Below are 26,266 nucleotides of genomic sequence, written 5' to 3'. Positions count from 1 at the left end.
ACAGTGTTTAATCTACCATAGCTTGTTTATTCCCTTTCACATCCATGCCAGTTTCAAAACACTTGGTGCTGTATTCTGCTGCTATCTGCAATTAGCACAAGTATTTATTTAAAGCTCGAAGGGAGAGAAAGAGGTTGTCATTGAGAAAAAGGATTGGACTCTCTAATCACTCAGACAGTGGAAAATGGTGCTGTCACAGAAGACTTACCCCCATGTATTTCTTTGTGTGTGTATATGTGTGTGTATGTGTTACTCTAGGTGAGTTTCTTGTTTTGCCTTTAATGAAGTTCACAATCCTTTTTTGAAACAAAGTCTTGTCAGGAGACCTGTGTTTTTGAAAAAGCCACGGTGTACACACTCAGGAAAAAAACAAACTGAAACAAACGAACAAAAAACCTGTGGTGATATCTTGATGAAATACCTGATGGAATACTTAATGAAATGAAGAAGAGCTTTATGCTAAAAAAAAGGAGCGATGCTTTCACAAATAGTTGCAGCTGCGTAAAGTGGATGAATCATGTTTGCTGGTACGAATGAGCATGATATGGTGGCAGGAACATAGGAGAATATTCTTAAAAACTTTCTCCGGTTCTGTCATTATTCTTGGCTTGTTCTTCATCTCTCCATTCCCTCTTTTGGAAGCTAGGTAAGCAAAAAACATGTATAGCTTTATCACAGTAGTATTTATCACCTAATTATATAGAGTCAGATTATGATATTTCTCTTGTAAATTTGCACAAAAAGATGAGGGGAAGAAGACTCTTCTGCTGATGGGACAGCTGAAAGCAGGATGAGAAGCTACCTGTGCACAGAGAGCAGACCACAGAAGAAAGAAAGGACATGTCAATGGATACAAAGAAATGCTGAAGTGTGAGAAGACACTTGTCTTCCCATACTTCAGGAAGGAGAGGAAGGAATTGTTACCTGGTATCCCTTTCCTGGATCATGGTCTTAGTCACTGAGCAGTAGGGTAAAAAAGAAAGCCCCTCTCTTCAGTAGTTTTGTGATTCTAACCCTTAACTCCTTGAACTAAACATTTCATTTTGTATTCAAACTGGAAAAGGAAAAAAACCCTACAAAGCCAAAAACCTGCTCTTCTTCTTGTGTTTTAATGAGGAAAACCACAGCAACACATCTACATTCACTAGGAATTGGACTTTTTCCTCAGGCTTTATCTCAGTTTGGCACTACCTATTTACACCCAAGTACTCTGGACGGTCGTGAGCAATTGCTCTTGCCTGGTTGCAGGCGTTCCCCACAGGGTCATTACAGCCTGGTCTTTGTGCAAAGACTCAAGGTGTGAGGAATCACAGAATCAAGGCTTTGGGGTGCTTATCTGATCATCATGTGTTGCCAGACTTTTGGCAGGTAACCCAATTTCTCCAGCCCTCATAACCAATGGCACGGGCCAAAATTCCTTTAAACCAAAAAGCCAGAGGGATTGCTATGGAGATTTGGTCTTGGAAAGTGTTCCTTGTGGCTTGGAGAAACAGGAGGTATATATTAGGTGGAGAGATTTAAACTTTGTCAGCAGAATCAAAAGCCTGCATATTGCTGTAGTAATCCTGCCTTAAATTTGCTACGATTGCAGGAAAGGTTTAGATGGCTTCATGATGTTCAAAATGTTTCTTCCAGGCAGAGATTGAGATCTTTTAGGGAAAAACATACATCTTATTAGTAGATTATTAAATATACACAATACTTTGTATCTTGGTCTTTTAGATTATTTGTAAAGAAGGAAAACCAATTTTCTTTCCCAGTATTTTTATTTTTCTGTCTTCAAGAAAAATATAATATACAAGAGGAAGAGTAGAATTTTGGTTTTGTTATGGCTGTAAGGAGTGGTTAAGTTGATATAAAGGGTGCAAGAAGAAGTTTCGAGTATGGCAGTCATTTTTTACTAAGTTGGGAATACTTTGGATTTTTACCTGGACATCCCATTAATTTCCCATTTTGTACTTTCAGCTATGAAGGACTGGATGCACTGTCCTGGAGTGGTAGAGCACCTGCTTGACATTGGCCTTTTTTGGTACACAAAGGAATAATAATATTATGAATATTTTGAGCCTCTCAGTTCCATAGTACTTGAACTGCAGCTAACTTGCACCTTGGATAATCAGACCTTTTAACCGCTTCCCTAGCCTTATTCCAGCTTGTCTTACTGTTCTCATTTTTGGCTTTTCTGTTTGATTCCCCTCTTTACTGTCACCTTACTGGATAGATTCAAGTCTGCCACTGGAGAATCCAGTGGTCTCCATAGAAAGGAGTTAATCAGTATCCCCAAAATATTGTGAAGGCATATCGTAAGAATATAGGACTCCATTGCCTGACATTGCGAGAAGAGGGTCAGCAGAGGGTCGCTGTCTTCCCCTTGTGAAAAGCAGAATATCTGCAGCCATCACTGAGTAAAAATCATCCCGTTTTGCCTTTTGCTGGCCTTGTCAGTTAAAACAAGAAAAGGAATAGCTTCTCTTAAGGAATATGTCTGCAGCAACACCCAGTTCTTTCCTACTTTCTTAAGTTTCCCTCCAGTCTCGGTGACAACTTGCCTGCCTCAGGTGAGCTGTCAAACATCCCACTTGCAGGGCTGGTGAGGCTCTCTGCCTCCCGCCTCCCCTCCGGCTGTGTCTGTACTGTCCACGCTTGACAGGTGTGTGAAACTGTTGAAACACTCATACTGTGCATGCATTCACGTTAGCAAAGCTGTGCTTTACAGTGCGCAGTGAAACTGCTTACTGGAGAGAAACAAGCTACTCTGGTTAAAGGATAATCTGTAGCTGTAAATGCTGCTGCACCAGAGTCTGATCTGACTTTAGATTTGCCTGAACTGTATGGGCTTCCCAGCCCTTAGATGTGGGTGATGCCACAGTCTCACTGCATGTGGGTAACATTGTGGGGATATCTGGACATGTGCCCTCTCCCTAAACCGTCAATGTTGCCGTGAAGATTAAAGATGTCTGCCTGTCTATCGATATTCCTAGATTAATACATGACATTGCTTCTGATGGCTCATTCCTGCTTAGCATAGGGCTTTTTGCTTAGGGTACGTCTCCTGCAGTTTGACCCAGGGAAGAAAAGGAAGGAGTGGAGTGCTGGAGATGTAGGCTGGCCAAAGAGCTCTGCCAACTGAGGAGCCTGAGGCACAAAGTAAGAAAACTACGTATGTCAGGAGATGTTGTGGCAGCACATCTCAAATCATTATGTTTTGCATTTTGGCCAAGATATTTCCGGTTTTTTAGACATCTGAGTCTCCCACCCCCCCAAAAGAAAACCAAAGCAAATCACAAAACACCAAATGAACAGAACAACGTAACGTAAAACAATACAGAGAACATCTACTTCTATGTACAATTTCAACTTGTTGAAGACCGACATATTTGTTGATGGTTTTATGGACGTTTTTGACCATTTGCAGTACCAGCAGATGGTGCTCAAGAATATGTTGCACAGTTTCTGAACTTTTTAGGATCAATAACTCTTCTGGTGATTCAAGTTCCCTGTGAGTAGTTTATCTGGTGCTGTTTTAACAACCCCTTCATACACTGATAGAATGAGTATCCCATGCAGAAACTCTCCTGCAAAAGCATGTAAAACACTTAAGTGCCTTAATTGCAGTAACTAAGTCTCATAACATTACTATGATATAGATTAAAAACCTCATCCCACTTTATGGATCACCTAACTAAGGAGTAGATTTTCTCCGACTTGATGAAGGTTACACTGAAAATCCACAAAAGAGCCAGGAGTGGATACAAATCTATTTGAATCTTTGTTGCTTGTTCTAGTCCTCAAAATCCACAAACATTTATATGCATCTGTAACACGTGTAAGCAGAAGCACAGTTAATTTCATACTATGCAATTATCAAGGCATGGGAGGAATATAGATGAGACAGATATTTAGAAATAACAATATTCCATCCTTCTTTATTCATTAGTGAATCAAGCCAGTATTATACATATTAGACATAGAAGTATATATCTATATGTATATACGTATGTTCAATATTATTAATTAAGGGCATTTTTAGCTGTCTGCATGCCCTTTAGCCTGATAGCGTATGTAGATCTAAATATGATACAGTAAATGTAAAGGAAATGTACTTTTATGAGGCTGCATTTAGAAAAAGTATGCAAGTAATATGGAAATAATTACAGGATTTTTTTTCTTTTAAATCTGAAACCATACACTCACTATGGCTGAAGACTATCCACATGTACTAAGGATGAAAACTACAGTATTCAATAATTTCAAGATGAACAGTACCATCTTAATGCATCCCTCAAGCAAAATCTGCTTGATATGAGGAAGTGCTCTTTTTGCTTTTTTTCTGTGTATGTTACTAGCTTTCTCTACATCACTTCTGCATATGATAGTCTGTGAAAGGGGAAAAAAATGTCGGTGTAGGTTCAGTTCTGAATTTTATGCATATTTAGTATTTACGATGGCACTGCTTGAGCAAGCCTGTGATTAATGATCAGCACAACCCCTCTTTGCATAAAAAAAGGCTTCCTCAGTGGCAGAAATGCAGTGTATGCAATGGAGCAAATTTCAGATGACAATAAAAATCAAGGCCCAGTCTAGCTTTTTTACTTTCATGCTACTTGTATCATGTAACATCATCAGTCATTATCAAAAAAGTTTAGTTTTATACGTCATGTAGAAAATACTCACTTAAGATTTTCCTAAGTCATGCTTTAAATCTTACTTTCAAGGTATTGCAGCTCTCTTCTGAAAACCTGTGTGTTATTTTCTGGAGTTTTGGCACAATGTTTTATCCCCAGCCACTTTCCCATTTATAGCTGCGTAACTGTTTGTTAAACCCTGGGCTGTAGCTACTTGAAGACTGGGATGAGCTATGGCAAACGATCAAATTTAAATAAATATAGTACCACTCTGAATGCATAGTTAATTGGGTGCTCATGACTGTCACTGTAGTAAATAATGTTATAAATATTGTGCTGTCAGATGTTTAGGCATTGTCTAGTCTCCTATGATTTAAAGTACATTGAGGTTTCCTTCCTCCTACAGCACTACTTATGCCTTCAAAAAAGTTGAATCAGATATTATTTTATCATAGAGGACTTAGAGGCCTTAATTGATGATTTCAAATCAACAGTACAACAATGAATTAGGAAGTGGTAAATTTGCTCTGGGCATAGCTTTGAATATTGGGATTTTACTTTTTTTTGCTGTAATATAGAAGCTTCATCAAATTTTACCACAAATACTTATCCATTTGGTCTGGAAGCTTTCAAAATTTTCCAACCCAAATATATCCAAAAGTGCATTAGTAGCTGGGAATACCTTCAAAGGAAGCCTCGTCTCTGTAACTCTTTAGGAACTAGTGCAATGCCCATCATCAGAATACCAACGTTTTTAAAAAGAGAAATAGTATCTTTTTCTTCTTTCTAGCCAGCACATGTTCACTTTCTAGCCAGCACATGTTCACTAGCCATGCATGAGCCTTGCTGACAAAGAATGAAAAGGAAGAGATTAGCTTCGTCTTTACATCTAAACATGAAGATGCACGTGGACAATTTTATCCTCTGCGTGCCAGAATCTAGGCTGGTTCCTCGTCACACAACGTCTCAGGAAGTTGGCTCTGGTACTCTGGGGACTCTTGCTATCAGGACAGACATGTCACAGGTTACTGGAGTTTTGTACTTGTGCAAAAGGGTAAAAAATAGTCCCCCCATCAACTCAAAATGACATCATGCTCTTGCTCTTCTTCTCAGAAATTTTTCACAAGAAGTGCCATCAGAAAATGTGATTTGTGGAGGCCAAAATGTGTTGTCTAAGCTCTCCTTCTAAACCAAAGGACGTCTTGATGAGCTGCACAGCGCATGCCTGAGATGATTAGCTCCTGGACATGTGTTCGTGCTCTCCCACTTGTATGGCAGACCTCCAGGGGCTGTGTTCGGGCTGAAATCCAGCGAATCTAGAAGCGGTAGCTCTAGACTGAATGCATCTGCGCCACTTCGCACCTGAACTAATAACCCTATTTAGCAGCGTGCTGTGACGTGGGCTTAGCAGCCTCTGGGATCCAAGTCCCTTGTAAGGGAACATGTAAGTTTTGTAAATTAAATTTCAATTTAGGTCAAAATCTGTTTATGCTTTGCAAATAAAAATTTCCTTGAAAAATTTTTTTAATATTGAATAGATTTCTAACTTCTTTAATTCCCCCCCCAACTGCAATTACACTTTTTATAAGCTCCATAAATTAGTCTGTAAACAGCAAAGCTGTAGATGATCTAGCATCTAAATTAAGCATTTACAGGATCCTGTGTCTCATTCTTGTAGTACCCTGGGCACCTGGATGCAAGTCCTCTATCTATCTAATATTAGTATTGGCCACATACTGCCAGTGTGAACCCAAACAAGAGGAAGCTTCCCTCTGGCTAAGCCATTCAATGCTGTGCCAAGCGTATCTCAGCTGGAAGTGGCTTTTTCCATATCTTCGCAATCTCATATGAATTATTTTCTCTTCCAAAGGTTGTGAAATATCTGGGTCAGCAGGTATAATAGGAAAGCAAATGGGGAAAAAAATCTATTTTTGCAACTCCTGAGCCCCATTCCCAACAATTTATTGAAATAAGATGTCATGCATGCACATGTATCATTAATTTCAGATGTATGGTAAAGTTGCCAAAGATATACTCAGCAGAAGTAACTGTATTTTTTTCAGATCTGCTCTTCTCCCATCAACTTGGCCTCCAGAACAGGATTTCAGCACAGAGTGAAACATATTTCATAGTCCTGGGCACCGGCTGATGCATTTCTTGTGTGAGCTTGGAGAGGATGGAACGTTTGATGCAGTCATGATACCTGCCATGAGCCGGACTTTCTTGCTTTACAACTTATTTTTTTGCAATTCTGATTTCTCTTGTAATCATTGTTTTAGCCCTGTTCCCTATCTGATATTGAACTCTCATGACACTGATACAGGAGCAGCAAACAACATGCTATAGTGAGAGAAAGACTGTTTTTCAGTGCTTTTAGCAATGTGACCTTAAGTATTGATTTATAGCCTGCTGCAGTGCTCTAGTGCAAAAGGGAACTGTGGTAATTAAGTTAGTATCTGCGCTTTCTAAAATAGTGCTGAGCTGCAACAAAAAGAGACCCTTTATATTTCCTCTCTGCCTCTCAGTGAATGCAGATGCAGGCACTGCTCTTTGACCCTGCTCAGCTTTCCCTAGCTGCAGATTATTTTTCTCTCTCTCCGCCTTTAGGTACTGATAAACAGAGTAGGACCCATTAATTCTTGTGCCTGACTTTCTTTTTTTAGTGCAGGCAATGAAGCAAATTTCTACACTTGTACCTGACTTTTAAAATATTGTGTGTCCTTATGTGGGTGAAAAAAGAACAGTGGCCAAGGAAATATAGGCAGCATTAGAAAATTCAGCAGGGTGGGTGGTCATGAAGTGGCTCAGACTTGAAAGCAAAACCTTTTGCATGAAAATTCCCACTTCTCAGCATGACACATTATTCTGAAACTCATGCGTAAGGTAACAGGGTAAACACAATGAGAAATCTCTTTTGTATTCCATTACAGTCATTAGAGAAATAGGCCACAAAAGGTAATGGCAATAAAACTGAATACCTTGAAGTAAGCATGTAAATTACATGCTAATGTATGCAAATTAGCACACCATGTTCAATGTCCATAAAACTACAAAATATAGCTAATTAATGGTAGGTAAGTTGCTTCATTTTATATTCACAGAGTTACAGGGGAGGTAGTATATTTTTATAATTGTGGAACATTGGCCTTGGGGAATGCATCAAACATTCAGTTTCTCTCCTCTGGCAAATTCATCCAGTACACTGGAAGTAATTGCCTTTCCACTTCCTCACCCAAGGTCTTACTCTGAGAGTGGGCTCCAAAATTAGAAGTAAAACAAAAAAAAAAGGCTCCCAGTTTTACAATTACTTTCTTGTGGAAGTAGTTCGTATTAATGTTAATATAGTCTCTGTTCAGCAAAGTACCTAAATGCATTTGGTACCCTTGGCATATCTAAATGGATTTAATGACTGAATCCCCAAATGGATATAGGCTTTGTAAAGCCCAGCTTTTTAGGCAATCTGTTCCTAGCAGAATTCACAGTTCAAGCTCCCAATACAATGCAAAGAGAAAATAGAGCACCCGAGAACAGGTTCAAAAAAAGCAACGAACTGAGCACGGAGCAAAGTAACCCATCCAGGAAGAAAGGTGGAGGGAGCATGTGGGTCAAGCCCCGCTTCTGGCAGAGACTGATAGCACAAGCAGACGCAAGCTCCTCTGCCCACATTCTTGAATCCTGCACAGGAAACTGATCTGGTTTGAAAACCGTATATATCATGTGCCTGAAATTAATACTCCCATCTTTCAGCCTATCCAGCTGACAGAGCGAAGGGGGCCGGGTCAAGGTGGAGTGAAGCCCTGTTAAAGGCATGTGTGCGTGTGCAACCTGAGAGAAAGCTGCAATCTGAGTTGAATGGAAGAATGAGTATTTGAGGGCACACCTAAATTTCAGTATGAACAATGAGTAGCAGTGGGTGGGAACCCTGTGAAAGCTCTTCTGAGCTCCCTCTGCTGTAAGGTGCTCACCCCGCAATTTGAAGGAGCTCTCTGGGTGGCTATCTGTGTGCCGTGGGGCTGTGGCCGTGCCACCCGACTCTGCAGGTTCCCGGCAAGAAGCCCTGTTGAGCCCATGCTAAGGCAGGCCAGCTCAGCTGCTTTGCGGAGCTTCAGGTGTGATCCAAGCTGGCGGACATCTTCTAGATACACCACCTGTGCCCCTACACCAGAACAACTCCAGGATGTCCTGCTTCCTCTTGCTGTCCTGTTCCTCCTCTGCCAGGAGTCCTTCCACCACAGTGGCTGCTTCTCTCTGCAGAGGTCCAGTGCAGCAGAGGAATGAACAGTTTGGAAGGAAACCCCACTCGCGTCACGGATGAAGAGAGGATGTGTTTTGTGCAGGGTCTTATTTGATAGGCACTGAGATGAGTGATGGTGATGAATGAAATATGTCTTGGGTACCCGAGACAGAGGTTATAATTTGCCAAATACTTTTCATGAGCCAGCGGTTCTCCTTCTGGAAAGCTGTTCAGTTTCAAACCAAAACATTTATCTTATATGCAGGTATGTGTATATATATATATATAAAATCTACACCTGTTTGGCAGAGCAGTTGAACTTTGATCAACTTCAGGTAAATGCTTACCTTGCACTTCATGTAAAAATTAACCCCAGTGCTAAACATGTGCTTAAGTGTTTTCTGATTTAAGATGGTTTTCAGGATCGAGGTCCTAAAGAGGACAAATGAGTGTAGCTGTTTCAGACACAAGAAAATGGAGGCTGGCAGAAAAGAGACACTACAAAGAGGAAAAAGTATGTGAAATATTGTAAGGACTTTTAAGTAGAAGAAGGAAAAAGATGTATGATAAAAGTAACAGGCTTACAGAGGGAAGCAACATATGAAAATAAATGACAGAATAATAGAATGAGGGAAAAAAAGGAAATAGAAAATGGAAATAGGGGCTACTGGAATGTTAATTTAAGACAGAACACCTCCTCTTAATAATCTAAATCACAACACGCTTGACCGATACTCACGAATTCAGCTTCTACTCTTATTTGTACCCATACTGCCTCATATTTTGTCATGCTTCTCAATGCTAGGGAGTTTTGAGAAAATGCGCTTGGAAGCCTCATGTCACAGGAACTCCCAGTTGCAGGAGGGATGCAGAAACACCTCAGAGTGCAGAGCTGTATTTTCTAAGGAATAAAGGAATAATTTGCGGGGGGGATAATTCTGAGGAATGGGGTATCTAAGGAATAATTTTGCTCAAGACCAAAAGTTTAACTGGATGTAAAGTGTTTTTCAGGCTATGGAGAAACTAAAACTGCCTTGCCGGCACAGAGCATCGGTGCCTGTCACGGACAGCACTGTTTGGAGTGCCGCTGATTCAGCATGTGATGTGCAGAGGGCTTGAGCTGATGTAACCTAGTGGCAACTATAAAAGGTCTTTAATGATATAAGTACTGTAGTTTGACAGAAGAAGGAAAAGTGAGAGAAAGGAGTAGAACGAGCTGGCCATAACCTCCTCGAATAAAATATTCTAGTACTAAAGCTTTTTTAATGTCTTCAGAGAGCTTCAGGCTGATCAGATACACCAAGTTATTTGCATCAGTTATTTACATCAGAGGCAATCTGGAATGAAAACTTTTTCTCTTCATCCCTGTCACCTTTTCACCCTGAACTAAAACTATTAGAAAAGTCAAAGGTCCTTATCCAGGTTGTGGCCATTAACATGGTCCTTTTCTCCCCTCCTCCTGCTTTCCCCTGCTGCCCCATGTTATATATCTTGGATAGACCACAGCAAATCTAAAACTGATGGCCTAGTTTCTTTTGCTTTTTTGGCCCAGCACAAGCTCAATACCTGCACAAGAGGGGAGCAGGATCAGCTTGGGAAAGAAAACAAAAAAGCCTCTGCCAAAATAATAATCATAATATTAGCACACAGCTGTAGGGAGAAATTTTTGGCATCCAGAGCAAATGCTACCCACTCTCTCCCCTCCCTCTGTGACCCCACTTCTGCTTTTTAGCTTTCCACTGGCTACCAAATTCTCTGCTTCCCTCAGTCACCTCTCTAATCCACTAACTACCTCCGCAGTCCTGTGGTTGCTCCTTGGTGGTGGCAGCAGCAGAAGCATCTAAAGGGACTTGGGCGTGTGTGTGTGTGTGTGTTTGGAATCATGTGAGTGCGATATTCCTGCAAAATTGGTAAAAGTGCTTCAAGGACCTGATACAATTTTCTTGATCTTGATCTCATTCATTTGGAGTGAGGAGGAGGGAAAAAACGAGGGAGAGAGAGAGACGGAATGCTGCTCTTGGCAGAAGATAGAGGCAATTGGCTGCTTTATGGTTTTGCCTTGATGTGTGTTTAAAAAACAGCCCAAAATTTGGCACAGAGAGATTTTTCCCACTTGTTTTACTTCTAAATATTCTTCAAAAGCTTCCACGGGATATAGAATATTGCTTTGATCAGACGAATATACTTTGTGCTGAAGTTTCTAGTTAATAACGACTTCAATTCATATTCTGCCAATTTTTAAATTTCAGATTTGATTTCAAATTTTCTCTAGCCCGTAGACAATGGAAAAATATAACAATTTCCCCTGTGGAACATGTTATTTTACTGATGTGGGTTGAAGTTTCGGAAGATGGGGGAAGAGTAAGCAAAAAAAATATTATCAAACTTGCTTCTTCAGCAAAACGTAAGCATCACCAAAAGGCTGAATGTACACATGGAGTGTACCCCAGACCAAGATGTTTTGGAAAGGGTTCACAGCTTGAATTTCTTTCAGATAAAGCCCCCATATTTGCACTCTTACCTAATCCTTATCTGAGCTATTTGAACTACTCACATTTGCGAAGTTTTCTGGAAATGTCCAGGTATGGGCCATGACGTGTGAGTCACCACGCTTCCTGTTTCTGCCCAGGCATAAAACATCTCCTGATAGAAGCCTTTGTCACGGTGCTTGGGACATTCATGATCTCACTGGGAGCCTAGAATGTAAACACATTGGTTTTTTCCCTCCATTAATGCCGTTTTTTATGTATTTCCATGACCCAACGTCCATTAAAGGTCAATAACAAAAAAAAAAGCCCCAACAATTAAACAAACTTTAATTGTGATGCAGTGAGTCTGAGCCATGAACACAGAGCTCAGATGTTTGGGACAGTATTTAATGCACATCTCCTTGCCCTCCAGGCTGTGTTACTGACGTGTTTCTCACTTCAGCTGCTCTGGGAGTCTGTGAGGAAGATTTGCCCTCGCGGAGTGGTTCTGCTCACGTATTTGACAATACCAGCGTTGCAGTTGTGTCATCTGTTCTTTTCAGTCCACCACGAATTTAACATAGCAGTCACATACAGTCACATAGAGCGGCCATAGGCTGCTGCAGTTGACAAGATGCTGTTCCTTCCTGTTGCAGTCCCAGGGGCTGGTGAAATAGAGACGCAGCATTTTTAGTGAAGGATTTTGGACTCTGGGCCTCACGTCACTAAACCAGAGTTGATAATACTCAGGGAAAGAAGGACTTTTATTTATTTATTTTGTCTGAGGCAGTTATATATGGGATAGTGTATTTAGCTGTGACATCGGTCAGTAGTACATGTAAAGCCATAGTATTGTTGTAACCTCAGAACCGTAGGTCTGCTCTGAGTTTCTCCAGTGCTAAAGCTCTAAGAGGGAAGAACGGAGGTAGGAGAGCACCAACAATAAAAGTGAATCAGCTCCAGAAAATTTCATCTCGAAATGAAAATTTTTCATCTCCATCACACACATCCTATAGACACCCAGCTGCCTCTCATCACTTGTGTCCTACAGTGCCATGCTGATCCCCTTGTCCAGATTGCAACCCGCAAAGACGGGGGGGCAACAGAGGGAACAGTGGGCTGCCAGGTGCTCTGCCTGGGGGAAAAATAAACCCACTACCAAGATGGCCAGGGATAAGATGGTTCCCATAGGCTGTATTAATGCAGGGGCTGTGATTCAAGACTAAGGCCCTCAGTGAACACCCCATGACAGAAAACAGTTTGACCTTATGCTGTACGTTACAGTCTCCTACAGGGGGAAGCATGTCGTTCTCCCAACATGGAAAAACAGAGCAAGAAGCTAATTCCAGACATAGAAGGCCACCTCCATGGCCTTTTGCAGCAGCTTCTACACAAGGCTGGAGAGGAAAGTGCATCCACTCCTTGACTGCCACCGTGATCTCCTCTAGACCTGTGCCACAACAGTTCAGCGTTGACAAGTACACCATTATTTTTATCCTGGAGGTCTGCAATGTCATGTGCTTGTGATCCGTCTTCAGCTGCTAGACTGAGATGAGTTGAATTGTCCAGGCAGCACTGTGGCACTGGAGAAGCCCAGCTGTGCCAGGGCCATAAGCAGGACAGTGTTTTCTACTTGGTGCCCACCAGAAGGGAATTCTTGTTATTTACTAATATTTCACCATATGTCAGGACTTCACTGGTCAATTCATGAGCACCACCTTGTGCTTTCCAGTATAGATGGGTGGCACACCGATGATGGGTATGGAGAGCACACCTCCTAGCTGAGCCTATTCTATAAAGGAAAGTGATTTCTGTCTGGGAATGTGAGTGGTGAGGGGCATTCCGTGCAGACTGGTGGGGTACATGTTGGCAGGTGGAGGATGCTCCAGGCAGTGGTGCCTGACGAGGTGTTTCAGCCAGATGGTGTGTGGGGGACACTTTGGTGGCTGCTGTGGGAGCTGGGTGCTCCCGATGTTTCCCATGTGGTGTCGCAGTCAGGGCAACTCAGGCAAGCTGGGAATATAAATCAGGGATCAAAACAGCGTGGATGCTCAGACCCCAAAACTGATGCCTGAGGTGCTTTAATAGGATGGTGTAGACACAGGCAGCTGTTTGTCCCCAGAGGGCATTACATACTGCTTTTAACTCTACTTGCACTTGGGGTTTCTGCTGTGGGAGCACAATACATATTTCAAAGCCAAAGATATGTCAGAGAAAGGTCCTAGTTCCTCCCCCCCTCACCCCAGTTTTAAGCCGTGGTGACCTCAGAGAGCACGAGACTGTGGTTTTGTTTTTTTTTTTAATCTTTGTGAAAGGAGTCTTGTTTGCTTGCTGGCCCTTACACACCAAGGCACTGTTGTGTTACTTAAAATTGTAAATTATATCAGTTTAAGAAAATGTCAGTGTTTTTTAAAACAGAATAACAGAACTGGAAAAGACTTGGCTGTGCTGTTTGTTACACAAGTTGCAGGCAGGCAGAATGATGCATTCATCATTAAGAGCAGATTCAAGGAGACTAATGACTGCTATACAATATAGCTTCAGTTCTTTCAAGTAACATGATAGTTGTTTCTTTGCTTGCCAGCAAGATTATCTGAGCAATGTTAATGCTCGTGCACTGATGTATAGAGAAACCATCAATATGGGGCCGTGCCTACCAACAATAATTCCCTGCCCCCACTTGCTAATTAAAATGACCTTTCTATCAAAAAAGAGGATTGTAAGATAAATACAGCTTTGATAGAGGGATATGATTTCTCTGGCACCTATCATTTTGCATATGGGTGTGTACATTCCCCAGGAGTTCTGTAAAGCAGTTATTCAGCTTTAGGATAGGAATAAGTTATAATGAGTATTCTTTGTTGCCAGCCTTTAAAAGCGTGCTAGGAGGCTCTCATACTAGAGAATACTGGTAAATGCTCGACAACCGTATTGCTTCCAGCATGGATACTCTCTACAAACCCCAGATCTGTTGAGAAAGAAAGTGAATTAAGAGGGGGGGGGGGGGGAAATATGTTTCTGCCTCACCACTGTCACCTGTCCTCAAAGAAATCCCTCTTCTCCCATCCCAAATGGAGACTTACCGTTCCTCAAAATAGCAATAGCAAAACAAAAAGCAGCTGGATCTTTGCTGTCAGTGTCTATTTTATGTGGAACAATATACAAACACTGAGGAGCTTAGAGCAAGAACTGTTGCACTTCGCAGTTTTTCATCATGAAATGCCACAGGAAAATGGCCTAAACATCTGGACTGTTTCCCTGTGGTTGCATGAGCCTCTGGCTTGGCTTTGATTCACCTTAAATATCCAGAAGAAATGAGAAGAGGTGCACTGACTTTGTAGTGGCTGCTTTGTATATTTTTGTTTGTCCACTTGTTTGGAAATACTGCTCACTGCCTCTACTCTGTTCCTCAGGGGAGGGGCTGCCTTTCCTGTGTTTTTTCACCAAACATTGAGGTTAGGCTCTGCTCTTCAGTGGTGTCATTTTGGAAGCCCGTAAGTGAGGCTTCAGCCACAAGAAAATGAAAAAGATTACATTTATATGTATGTTTTCTTACTAAATAAGGAGAAAAACTAACAGAGGGCTGCAAACCAGATTTGTCTGTGTGGGCGGACCGTGCTCGATGTGAAACATGCTTACCAAATTTTTTTCCCATGAGAATCAAAATTTTCCCCATCTGACATCCAGGTTTCTCATCAGAGGAGCTCTGCAAATATGCTATTTCAGCCACTGTTTTGGTGACTCAGAGCTCTGGCCCCTCGAAGGTAACGGGTCTGAATTCTGATTGCCCTTTCGTGTTTCGAGCTTGGCCACAGAGACTTGCCTGGGGAACCAAGGGGTACATTTTTGGGGTGTCTTTCTGCAGGTATAGGTTTTGAAAACTTAAGGTTTTCAGAAGACACTTGAGGTCTTAGAGGTCTAATGCAAGGGATGAGAAAGGGGAAAGGGGCCTGATTTTTATAGAGTGGCTAGTAATTATACTTGAAATTCAGACTGCCTTTACAACCTGAGATTCAGACTATTGTCCCAAAATACGTGTGAAAACTTTGCCCATGTATTTGTCTTAAGTTGATATTAATGGGGACAACGATATGATACTTATTTCCTAAATATTCTTCCAAGCCAGAAAATATTCACCTCTGTGACCGAGTTGTCAACTTTTGCTTCACAGGTGAAGGGGAAGATCTATGTTTTTTCTTGAATGTCTGACAGATTTCTAGAAATCACAGTACCAAATCTCCCTGAAAACATGGCTTTTGGATACATTGCAAAACAGGGAAAAAATGTCTTCTTTCTCTGTCTAACAGCCACCATCTAATTTTAGCTGCAATCTTCAGAGGCTGTGGAGTGGGGATCAGTGCTTCCCCAAAATGTGATTTCCCCAGCCTTGACCCAGACTGGACCAAGTTGCTATTCACTGCTAAATTTGCTTGCGTGCAGCTAAAGCCTGATAATCGTAGGGCTCAACTAAGCCAAAGCTCTTTAACTTGTTTTACTCTGCTAGGCCATGTTAAAAAGAAAAAAAAAAAAAGAAATCAGCTCATTACACCCTACACCCTACTATTTAAGCAGAATTGGGTTGGGTAAGTACTTGAGACACAGTAACAGTCCAGATGCTGAAGAAAAGGCTGTTAATGTTTCAAGAAAAGACGGTGCTTCTGGACCCTTACTGAACCAACATTTAAGCATGGATTTCATACTGAAAAAGAGAAAAATAAGGTGCTATTTGTGTTTATTTGCATTTCAAGGTAATTTTCACACTTTGGGGGACCTACTTTCAGCCGCAATTGTATCTAGTTCTTTACGTTCACTTTACTGCACTATTTGGATATATGCTAAGTGCCTATGATGTGTCAGGCGCTCATGTTAGTAACATCACACTGCTGAACAGCTGCTACCTTCCCTCCCAGAGAGGATTCTATTGACAAGGGGAAGAAAGTCCCGATACTGCTCCGTTACTGTGTCTGAATATCATCCCTGCCTCCACACACACACATAGTGTGTATATGTATACACACATGCATAGCTTTCAGCAGGATTCCTGGCAGATTAAAGGTTATGTTTATGTTATAAGCATATTTATACTTCTTACGCACAAACAAGTTTCCTTAAACTCATGTTTGTAATTCTCTAAATAAAACTGAAGACTATAGCTGAGACTGCAGATTTATTATATATTTAGAATTATTTTTAGACATGACTGCATTTTTTTCCCCCATCTTACTTTTTCACCTTGTAGCTGCCCTCTTCAAACTGTGCTGAACAAACCAGTCCATAAGAGCTAAAACATATTTCTCAAAACAGAATTGGAGCGTCTTCTAAAATATGCAAAACAAGAAAAAAGAAAAAACGAAGAGAGTTGTGCCCTCCTTTTTTGCATGGCTCTACTTCCCTCCATTTTGGTTCTACTTCCATTCCTCACTGCAATCCAGGAGGACATTCAGGTCTTTCATTTTAAATGCAGGAAGGAAGTAGTTCATATTCCTGTAGCTGGCTTTTAGCTTCTCATCTGTGCTCTGACCTTACTTTCTTGCCTCTGTAATTGGGCACAATCATTTTGGTTAACGGAGTGAGAAGGTTCCACAGTTAATTATTCTGCTGTTCAGTCCCTGTGTTCTTTAAGTCTGTCTTCTAATAACAAAACCTGGGATCAGACAGCCATGTGAATGCTAACTTCATTCCTCAGCTAAAATACCGTGCTTTATCTGGCTGAGGGTGGGATTTCCAAACGAGCCTAAGAGGGTTAGGTGACTGCGTCTCACTGAGATTCAGCAGACAGCTCCTGTAAAAGAAAAAAAAAATTAAAAAAAAAATCACATTTTAATCCTCAAATCATGTGGAAATCTTTTACTCTCAGGAAAAAAAGAAGGTCCCTGAGAGGCTAAGTCTGATTTAAGTTCTTGATTAAAGTCATGGACCACTGGGGGGCCTATTCAAAGTGTTATTTTGAATATAGACAGCCCAAGACTATGAAAAGCCAATAAAAGGAATAGATAGCACACCAGGGCTGGAGAAAAGGTTCATACTTGTTTTTCCAATCACTGCTTTAAAAGCAATGAAAGTCTGTTTCTCTTCCCTTCCTCTCCAGTAATGATGCTCCTTCAAATACCTGGTGGAGGCTTTTAGAAAGGTTCTATAAGAAAAAGAAAAGCTACATGGTAAACATTGGAGCAGGAGCAGGTTCCCCCCCACCTCTGTCTGTCTGTCTGTCTATCTATCTGTTTGGTAGGCATCCCCATAAAGACATCAGAGGAATCACTTGGGGCAGTCAACACTTTTCAAAAAGAAGGTTCAGATAAATAAATATCAATTGATTGAAGTCAGGTGATCAGATGTTCGCAGTGTGCACATGTGTTTGTGGTTTGCTTTTATTTTTTAAGATGCATTGGCCTCAGCTTTAAGGGTGGAAAGTACATAAGGAATTTTAATTGCCACTCCTTCTCAAAATCACATTCTTGAGCAAACCTGGCTTACTGGAGAGATTAATTTAATGTATAGACATAAAAACAAAACATGGTTTTCCAAAGTTCGTCTTTGGAATATGCTTGGCAAGCATATTCCACCATTTTCATTCTTTCCAGGTCAGCATCCCACTGCTACCCCAGCAATCCCACCACAGCTGAGGAAAACTAAAGCTTAAAAAGCAGGCATAAGGCCAAAGAGTGATATTTAGCCACTAGCCTGAATAAGAGGCAATGCAAATCACCCTGTCTGGTGGGAGTCTTGGAGAGGGCTTACGATTTAGGCAGGGTATGTGCTCTTCTTCAGTGACACAGGGGGAACTGCTGAGGATGAGGGGCAGAGGAGCCGGTTCCTCCCTGTTTTCCTTGGCATGGCTCTGGCTCCCAGAGGAGCAGGGGGACGGGACTGAGGTGGCTCCTGGAGGTGGTGAGGCAGCGGCATGCAGGGCTGGAAAGGGAGGGACTGTGCTTCTGCTCCTGGCACGTGGGAAGATGCCTTGCTGGACTCAGGAGCATTTAAAGTTTATTCGGCTTATTCTGATATCCATACATCCTCTGATCAGGGGAAATCTCACCTATGTGCCTCTCTCATCTATTTTCACAATGTTCTGAATTAATACCGTTTTTATATCATGAGCCTGTTCTAAAAGGTAAACAAATGGGCACTGGCATAGCTCCTAATACTGTACATTTTAAGATTAGAGCCAGCCAACAGCAGAAGGGGCAGCTCGTGGACCTCATGAAGGCAGAAAGAAATCCTGCTCAGAAAGAACGTGCCTTGGTTTCGCTCATTAGAAATCTCTCAAAAGGCTGAGTTGGTAAAAGAGGAGTTTTACCAACCCCGGCATCCAAGTGAGCAGCAGCAGCTAACTTCTGCCTGTCCCCTTCTGGAGCAGTGACAGCTGTGTGCTAGGTAAGGAATGATCCGTGAAGGCCTCGGTGTGCTTTGGAGAAAGATGATCATCCCAGACCGAGGACTTTGCCAGCGCTGCTGTTTCACCGGGCCTCAGCTCCATGACTGTTGCATGGCGTTACGAGGCTGGAGGGAGACAGAGAAGCACGAGCAGGGACAGAGAAAGTCCATCCAGTGATGGGAGGAGGAGAGTCCCACACAGTCCTATGTTTCTCTAGCAAGCGGATCTGTCCATCCAGCCTTACCTGGAGTCAAACACTCGGTATGCACCGCAGAGGAGTCAGTGCCCTGCACATAAGGGCAAGGCTGTGCGCGTGTGACGCGCAGGTGTTTCGGTTTAAAGCTGCTCCCAGTCCTCAGTCGGGACCTTTTTGAAGGGATTATGAACAGTTGTTTCACAGCAAGAGAGAAAACACTGTGCAGAGGCACAGAGACTGCCCTTGACGTTCTCCCTACCTTGCTGGCCCACCACATCCTCTGCTGTAAATTGCCGAGGCAGATGTGCACGACGCTGAGCTCTTTGTCCTGCCACCAGCACCTGACACAGAGCTGCCGGAGCAGTCTCTCCACACCCTCTGTGCATTGATGCTGGTGATCGGACTGCCTGCATTTTGAGACCTGTCTAGAGGTTTCTGTAGTTCGGTGGAGGACACAACTCCCTTCCTCATGCATCCTCTCCTGGTCCTCTAGCCTTGTCACCACATGGGCAGGTCTGTCTTTTCTTTGTATCCTCCACCAGCTGGCAGACCTGAGTCTTATCCTTTCTTCAGGGTTGGAAATGACTTCTGGGTGCCTCAGAACCTCTTCTTCTAGGCTGCATTTCCCTGTCTTGCCTCGTTTCCTGGTGCGTCACCCCTGCTCCACCCGCCCGCGTGCGCAGCTGAGAAACAGCTGCAGAGGTGGAAGCGCTGCGGCCAGATGCTGCTGACAGAGAGAGAAGAAGAGAGGGAGAGCTGCTGAGCATCTGCCAAGACAGAAGCAGCGCGGAGAAGCTTTATCGTAACGCTACAGCGAGAACTGTGTGAAAAAATGTCACTTGAACCCTTTAGAAATGAACCCTCTTACCATGGGTGTGAGGGGTGTTTCAAACTCTGCTCTCTATAATTTCTTCTTTCATCTGGAATTATCTTTCCATTCATACCCACGCAACTGCATTTTGGGGCAAATTTGCAGTTTCTGAAGAACTCGCTGGTCTTTAGCCACAACACAGTCTTGGGATGTTGGCCCTAGCTCCTGTTCCCTGAGACAAGAGTCTGGAAAACATGAGGCCATCTTTCCAGACCCAGAGTTTTCGTCAGCTCTGTGATCGTGATATTATCGCATCGGTCTGCCTGACTAGGCCATACGAGCAAATATGAGTCTTGTGCGCATCGTGTCAACTTACGCAACTGCCTTAGGAGGGCACCCGGCATTTATTGCAATCGGGAAAGCAAGCACAGAGGTTTGTCATCCTTCCTTTTAGCGTGTAGTTAAGGCAGGATTTTTACTGTCCAGGTAAACTGGTGAGTCAGGTGAATGCCAGCACAGAACTGGTTTAGGCCATGGGGATAGGATCTGGCACACGTAGGTTTTACACCCCGCTCTGCCACTCACTGGGCCTATAAAACCAATCCTGTTTTCCCACTTCTTGAGAGTGCAGTGTCTTCAAAATGAAGACTTTTTATTATAGGAAATATGGTAATGTTACCAGTGATCTCAGCTGAGACACTCTAGGAATTAAATCAATAGAAATCAATGTTAATGCAAGAACCAAGAGATATGATGAGGAAGAGATGGCCTGGAGGCCCTGATTGTTTTTTGGGTGAATTCTTAGTGTACGTATTCATTTTGGAAAAATTATAGCTAACTGTGGTCTTCATTCATCTGTAGCTGCTGCTGTCACTGTTTCCATACTCCATTTTATTTCCTGGGGGTTCAAGGACTGCCTGTATCAAACAGGATTTGCAACAATGTCAGACAGTGATGACAAAGTTGGAGGCATACATGGGAGGCTTTTTCTTCCCCTCTTTTTTTTCCAGAGACTTTATGCATGTAAACTGAAGAAGAGAAAAAAGATGTAAGGAGGAATAAACTTCATCTGGACTAAGAGTTTTGCATATGAAATTTTTCTTCCTCCAGTGAGCCAGGTGTCTGTTGATGTAATAAATTAATTATGCTTTAGGATCAGAAAATCAGATTAGATGTTTCTGTACGGTTCTCATTCTGGAGGTTAATCCAAAAGAGATAGGAGTCCATAAGATCGTTTAAAATACCCATTCTGATATTTATACAACTGGTTTCTTAGCATCCAGATCCTGTAGTGGTAGTGATTTTGGATTTCTACTCTTTCTTCTTTACCGTATGGTGTATAAAATGACCTGCTATGTTTTACAGTCTTTAGCGAGTGTACACACACACACACACATGTATACATAAATACATGTGTACTCATAAATATGCATGCATACATACATTCATACATGTGTGAAATTCATAATATTACCATACATGCATAGGCACACATATATATTTCCTGCATTTGAATAGGGCATTATCATATACTGTTGTATTTATTTGGTCATGGATTCTATAATTCCTAGGATAAAAAATGTTAATTGAGCTTTATTCCATCCCAGTAAACTCCTGGCAGTGGTTTGTGGAGAGGCAGAGACGTAGGCATGGCTGGACATTGAGCTAGGTGTCTAGGTTGCACCAGCAGGCTCAGCGTTGCCCAAGAAGCTGTGTGACTGCCGGCAGGTTCTTGGCTCACGTTGCCACAGGCAACCCATTGGTCCTGTTAGTTTTACTCCTTGATCTTCCAGCGTACCATGCACTTTTTCTCTAGAGCTGTAGAAATAGAAAGAGCTATGAGATTCAGCAGATCTCATTTGTCTAGCTGGATATACATGCAATAACTTTTCAAAAAATGAAGATAAAACACTTGTGATTCAGAGTTAAATTCCTATTTAGTACAGAGAGATTTATTGTTGTTGTTGCTATGGTTATTTGCATTTTAGGTGACGCTACCCAATAACTCCATTTATCTGGCTAGACATTTACAAATACCTTGTGTTAGATATTGTACAAATACATAAAAGATAGCTCCTGCTCCAGATAGCTTACATAAATTTCACAGACCTATCTCATTCAACAAACTTTCTGAAATCTTTCTGAAGAAAACTGCTGGTGCTGGTGTAGGACCAATAATTTTCTAGGAGTCGATGCTCAGTATGGAAGTTGTGTATTTTTAAAAGGTAGGAAAGATAATGCACATTTTCTTCCTTTTCAGAATTTTTTCTTGTCTTTCCATTGTTTTCTGAAAATTGTTTCTGATGGTCTGTTTCCATTAAACCAATGTTCTCTTCTCCACAACCACCCACCCCTTCAACCTGGACCTACATTTCCTGAGTAATGTAGGACCATATTCTGAGTAAAGACAGAGTATTTATGACGTGATAGGTGTAAAATGAGATGCAAACTGACAACACGTGAAGCACCTCTATTTTGTGCCCAGAGCAGTGAAAGGTAAATCTTGTCCCAGCTGAGATGGTACCCCTGTCCCCTCTTGCTTGAAAGCTGCAGTGTGTCACAGGAAGTAGGGTTCATAGCCCTGTCTTCTCAGTTTTGTCAGGTGGTTTTGGAGAGGAGTTAGTCCGTATTCATCAGTCAATAGGCCTGTAGGTTGGCAACAAGAAACGTGGCCTTGCTTCCAGCATTTTCTTCTTGCTTCACTGCAATGCCTTGTTTTCTGGGTTTGGCTCCCAAATTGGTGTGTACCAGCTCTACAGGATTTCCTGCATCTGCTTGTTGCTTCTACAGGGAAGTCGGGGGGACAATATGTGAGAGGCAATCTATACGAGTTCCTTCAGCTAGTAGCCCCCATGAAAAGGCTATCTAGACCCAAATTAAAAATGTGGCCCTGAAAAAAGCAAGACTGAGTAATACAATGTTTATATAGCCTCTGTTCAAGAGAGGACTGCTAGAGTCCTAACCAAGGAAAGAACACCAAACTCTGTTCAGACTAGATCAAACAGAAGAAAATATTTCACAGAAGAGTGCTATTTTAAGTATGCAAGGTTTTTTCTCTCCATACATAAGGAAAGCAAGACGCTGGTAATTAAAGTTTACTACTTTTGTGGGGGAGGAGAGTCCTCCTTTCACATTCAACTCCTCTTGCACTGTCCTTCCATCCAAAACCACAACGCTAAGTAAGATCACTTGGGAAAAAGTGCCTGCGTTTTTATACGGTTTTCTATTCTTTTGTGGTGCTAATGCAGCTTTATATTATTATAATGGTATATATCCTCATGCATAGTTACAGACATACTTACATAAGTTACATAAATATCATATAGACGATTTATACAGATTACATGAATAGTTGGTACGCAGGCCCCAAACTTGCAGATGACTTCGGAGATAACATGACCAAGGCTTCTTGCTTTATAGATACCCAAAAGAAAAGCAAAGGAAAAAGAAAGAGGAGACATGCAAAACAACCTCAAAATTAGAATGAGGTAAAAATGAAACGGGTTTTAAAGGATGCCAGAAATTTAGACAAGAAGCACTCAATGGAAGAGATTTTTCTCCTGGGCAGTTCTGCAAAATACCCCTTGACACCCCACCCCCCTTTCAAAATTACATCAGTTAATCACTTAGCTTGTCCTATAGCCTAAGGCAAAACATGTTAAACTGAATACTTCAATATTTAGGATTTTACACAAAAATGGTGGATCTTGCACACATTTGCCTACTGGCTGTCAGTTCAGCTCCTGGACTGCTGGGTGCGTCTGCTCAGGATTCAGGCTGTCAGGTAGGGAGGGAGTTTTCAAGACTAAGGTTGTTTGCACAAGTCACTGTCAAGATATACCTGATGAAAATTACTGATGGATTTCAAAACATGAGTAAGGACAGCAAGTTCAGAAACTCAAGAGAGGACATGTTTAAATTAAGTTTTACATCCTTAAATTGAAATGGCTTTGCTTCCAGCAATGCTGGGGATCTACAGCTCCTATAGATTCATTTCTTTCTTCCCTCCCTTCCCCCACATCAGGTTTTTCCTCCTCAGACTCACCAATTTTTATAACTTAAAGGTAACTATACATCTACAGCTAATCTACTCACTTATGGTTGTCACCATTGAGAAGCTTGTAGTGTTTTTTCTTGAGTGTCAGCCGACAGTACTTTACAAACTTATAATAAATGCTGACTTTGTCATACCAGCCAATATAAGTATCCATCACAATATAAAAGACCTGACCTTCTGAACAACTCAGTCAGCATAGGCCAGACCCATCTAAGTGACATAAAAATAATGAATAATAACAATGTATGATTTTTTTGTTATTCTGAATAAAATTGCTAACCACTACATGTGGACATTATCAATTGACTTAGATTTACCTTGAAACCTGAAACAAAGAGAATGGCAAATACTTAAGTGGGCCAACATTAGTTTTATTGTTACAAATACAATGCTAGGTGATGTCCCCAAAAGCAAACGCCAAATCGTATTCTTCAAAACCAGTTGAAACTAATTGTACTCAAAGTATGCAGGAAATTTGTGAACAATTGCGGCTTTATGAAAGAGAACGTCTAGTGATTTGTGACCCCTAGTGCTCAGCCTTTTCATTTGAAGAGCCCTGTTGAAGCAGTGAAAAATGCACATTGCTTTTAAGTGCACAAGCAGGGAATTACAATACATTAGTATATCGGGGCTTTATGTACCTGTAAGCTTAGAAATATGTTCAGCCCATGCGGAATGAAGTGCCCGTTGGCTTTTCTTCTGTTTTGAGACTTGACTGTTTCAAAAGAGAATTTTATTTAATTGTTCATTTCTCTTTGCAAGCTTTAATAGAGTTATCGTGTCTCATCTCTTCTTTTTTTCCTTTTCTTTTTTGCACAATACTGTATATGCACAATATATGCTTTTTAGGCAGTCCTGCAGTAAGAAATATTCAAATAGAAACTAATGTGACATATGTGATCTTTACTCCAGGACATTTTTCCAGAACAAGAAAAAACAAAAAAGGCAAATTCTGTAACAGTCTTCACACAGCTCGCATTTGTAGACCAACAGTAATCTTCAGATCTCAACAGTGCAGACTTAAACCTCTGGTTTTTATCTGCATTAGAGACATTGAACAGGAAAAAGGGCAGGGTAAAAGAAAAAGAAGAAAGAAATGAGAAGTGTCTGTTTTAGAATGATGAGATTAAATGCAAGAACATTACTGTTGTTTAATATTAACTTTATAGAGAAAATATTTCTCTTGCTGCTTTTATCATGCTACCAAGAAGCGTGTATTCTTCATCAGAAGCCTTTTGCAAACAACTGGTTTGCTACTGAATATGTGACTTTAATGTCACTGGACGAGGACTTCCGGTTTAAGATCAGGACCACCTAGGAATCCAGAAGATGATACATATAGCTATCTCAATGACATCCAACTTAATTTCTTTTTGGCTGTAGTTATTTCTAATCCAGCCATTTCAAATCAGAAAATGGTAGGATCAAGCCTGCTTCATCTTTTTTTTTTCTTACCACCAACTTTTTCTTTCTCTGCCCTGAATCAAAAGTGCTATTCAGCCTGCAGCCATATGTGAGCAATCACAGCTTGACACAGGGTACTAATAACACCTACTCCAGCCATCTACTTTTAAATTGGAGCATTGCCATTGATGTGTGCTGGCGATTGCTCTGGCTTATGTAAGTTGCACGTGAGTGGCAGTGGGCACCACGGGAGAATTAGTGGCGAGCCCCCGCGCTGCGAGGCCAGAGGCAGCACTGGGCTTCCAGCAAATGAAGCGAGGCCATCTGAAAACGGAGCGAGGTCAGAGATCACCGCTCAGTCTGATTTCGTAAGTGGCCCTAATGTGCTCCATAAGTATAGATCAGCAAAGAGAGTCTGAGTCAGACCCCAGATTAACATTTGTTTTCATTTTTCAGTGGCTTCAGAACACACAGGGGTCATTGAACTGTTCGTGCTGATGCTATTTAGCATTCATGGTCTGGAGGAAAATAAAGTCCTAACCTCTGACCTTTCATTAGAGTAGAGCACACAGGGGGTTAGAGGTGAGGGGGAAGAAAAAGGGGGAAAAAAAAGTGTTATTCTCCCTCAGAAAATAAGTGGCTCCTGTTCATGGTGCAGGTCTGGCTTGTCATTAGCACAGGACAAGTTACTATTTGCTAATAGGGAAAGTTAGAATGTGCTGTGGTACAGTGAAGTACCACAGAAGATTAATTTTCCTTGAGCATCGCTGCAGTAGCCCCTTCCTCCGAGTTTAACACTCACTGAGAAGAATAACAGCATGGCCTGTCAGGATGAGGGTCCATGCTGAGGAGGTGCTCAAGTCCAAAACATCTAAGCTGTTAGTTTTGCTGATGACTCCAATGTCCCTCAACATCTCATTCTTAAATGGTTTTCACTTTATTTACATTGACCCTTTCCTAAGATCCCCCCCCACCCCCCCCAAGAAAAACAGTTTGTTTTTATTTTTCACTCAGATGCATATGCTCCCTCTGAGAAAACATGGATTGGTTTCACCCAGCATTATTAAAATAAATACCATCCATAAATCTCAGTCAA

Source organism: Mycteria americana, chromosome 2 (assembly GCF_035582795.1).
Source record: "Mycteria americana isolate JAX WOST 10 ecotype Jacksonville Zoo and Gardens chromosome 2, USCA_MyAme_1.0, whole genome shotgun sequence".
NCBI classification, from domain to species: Eukaryota; Metazoa; Chordata; class Aves; order Ciconiiformes; family Ciconiidae; genus Mycteria; species Mycteria americana.
This window is presented reverse-complemented; position numbering follows the sequence as displayed.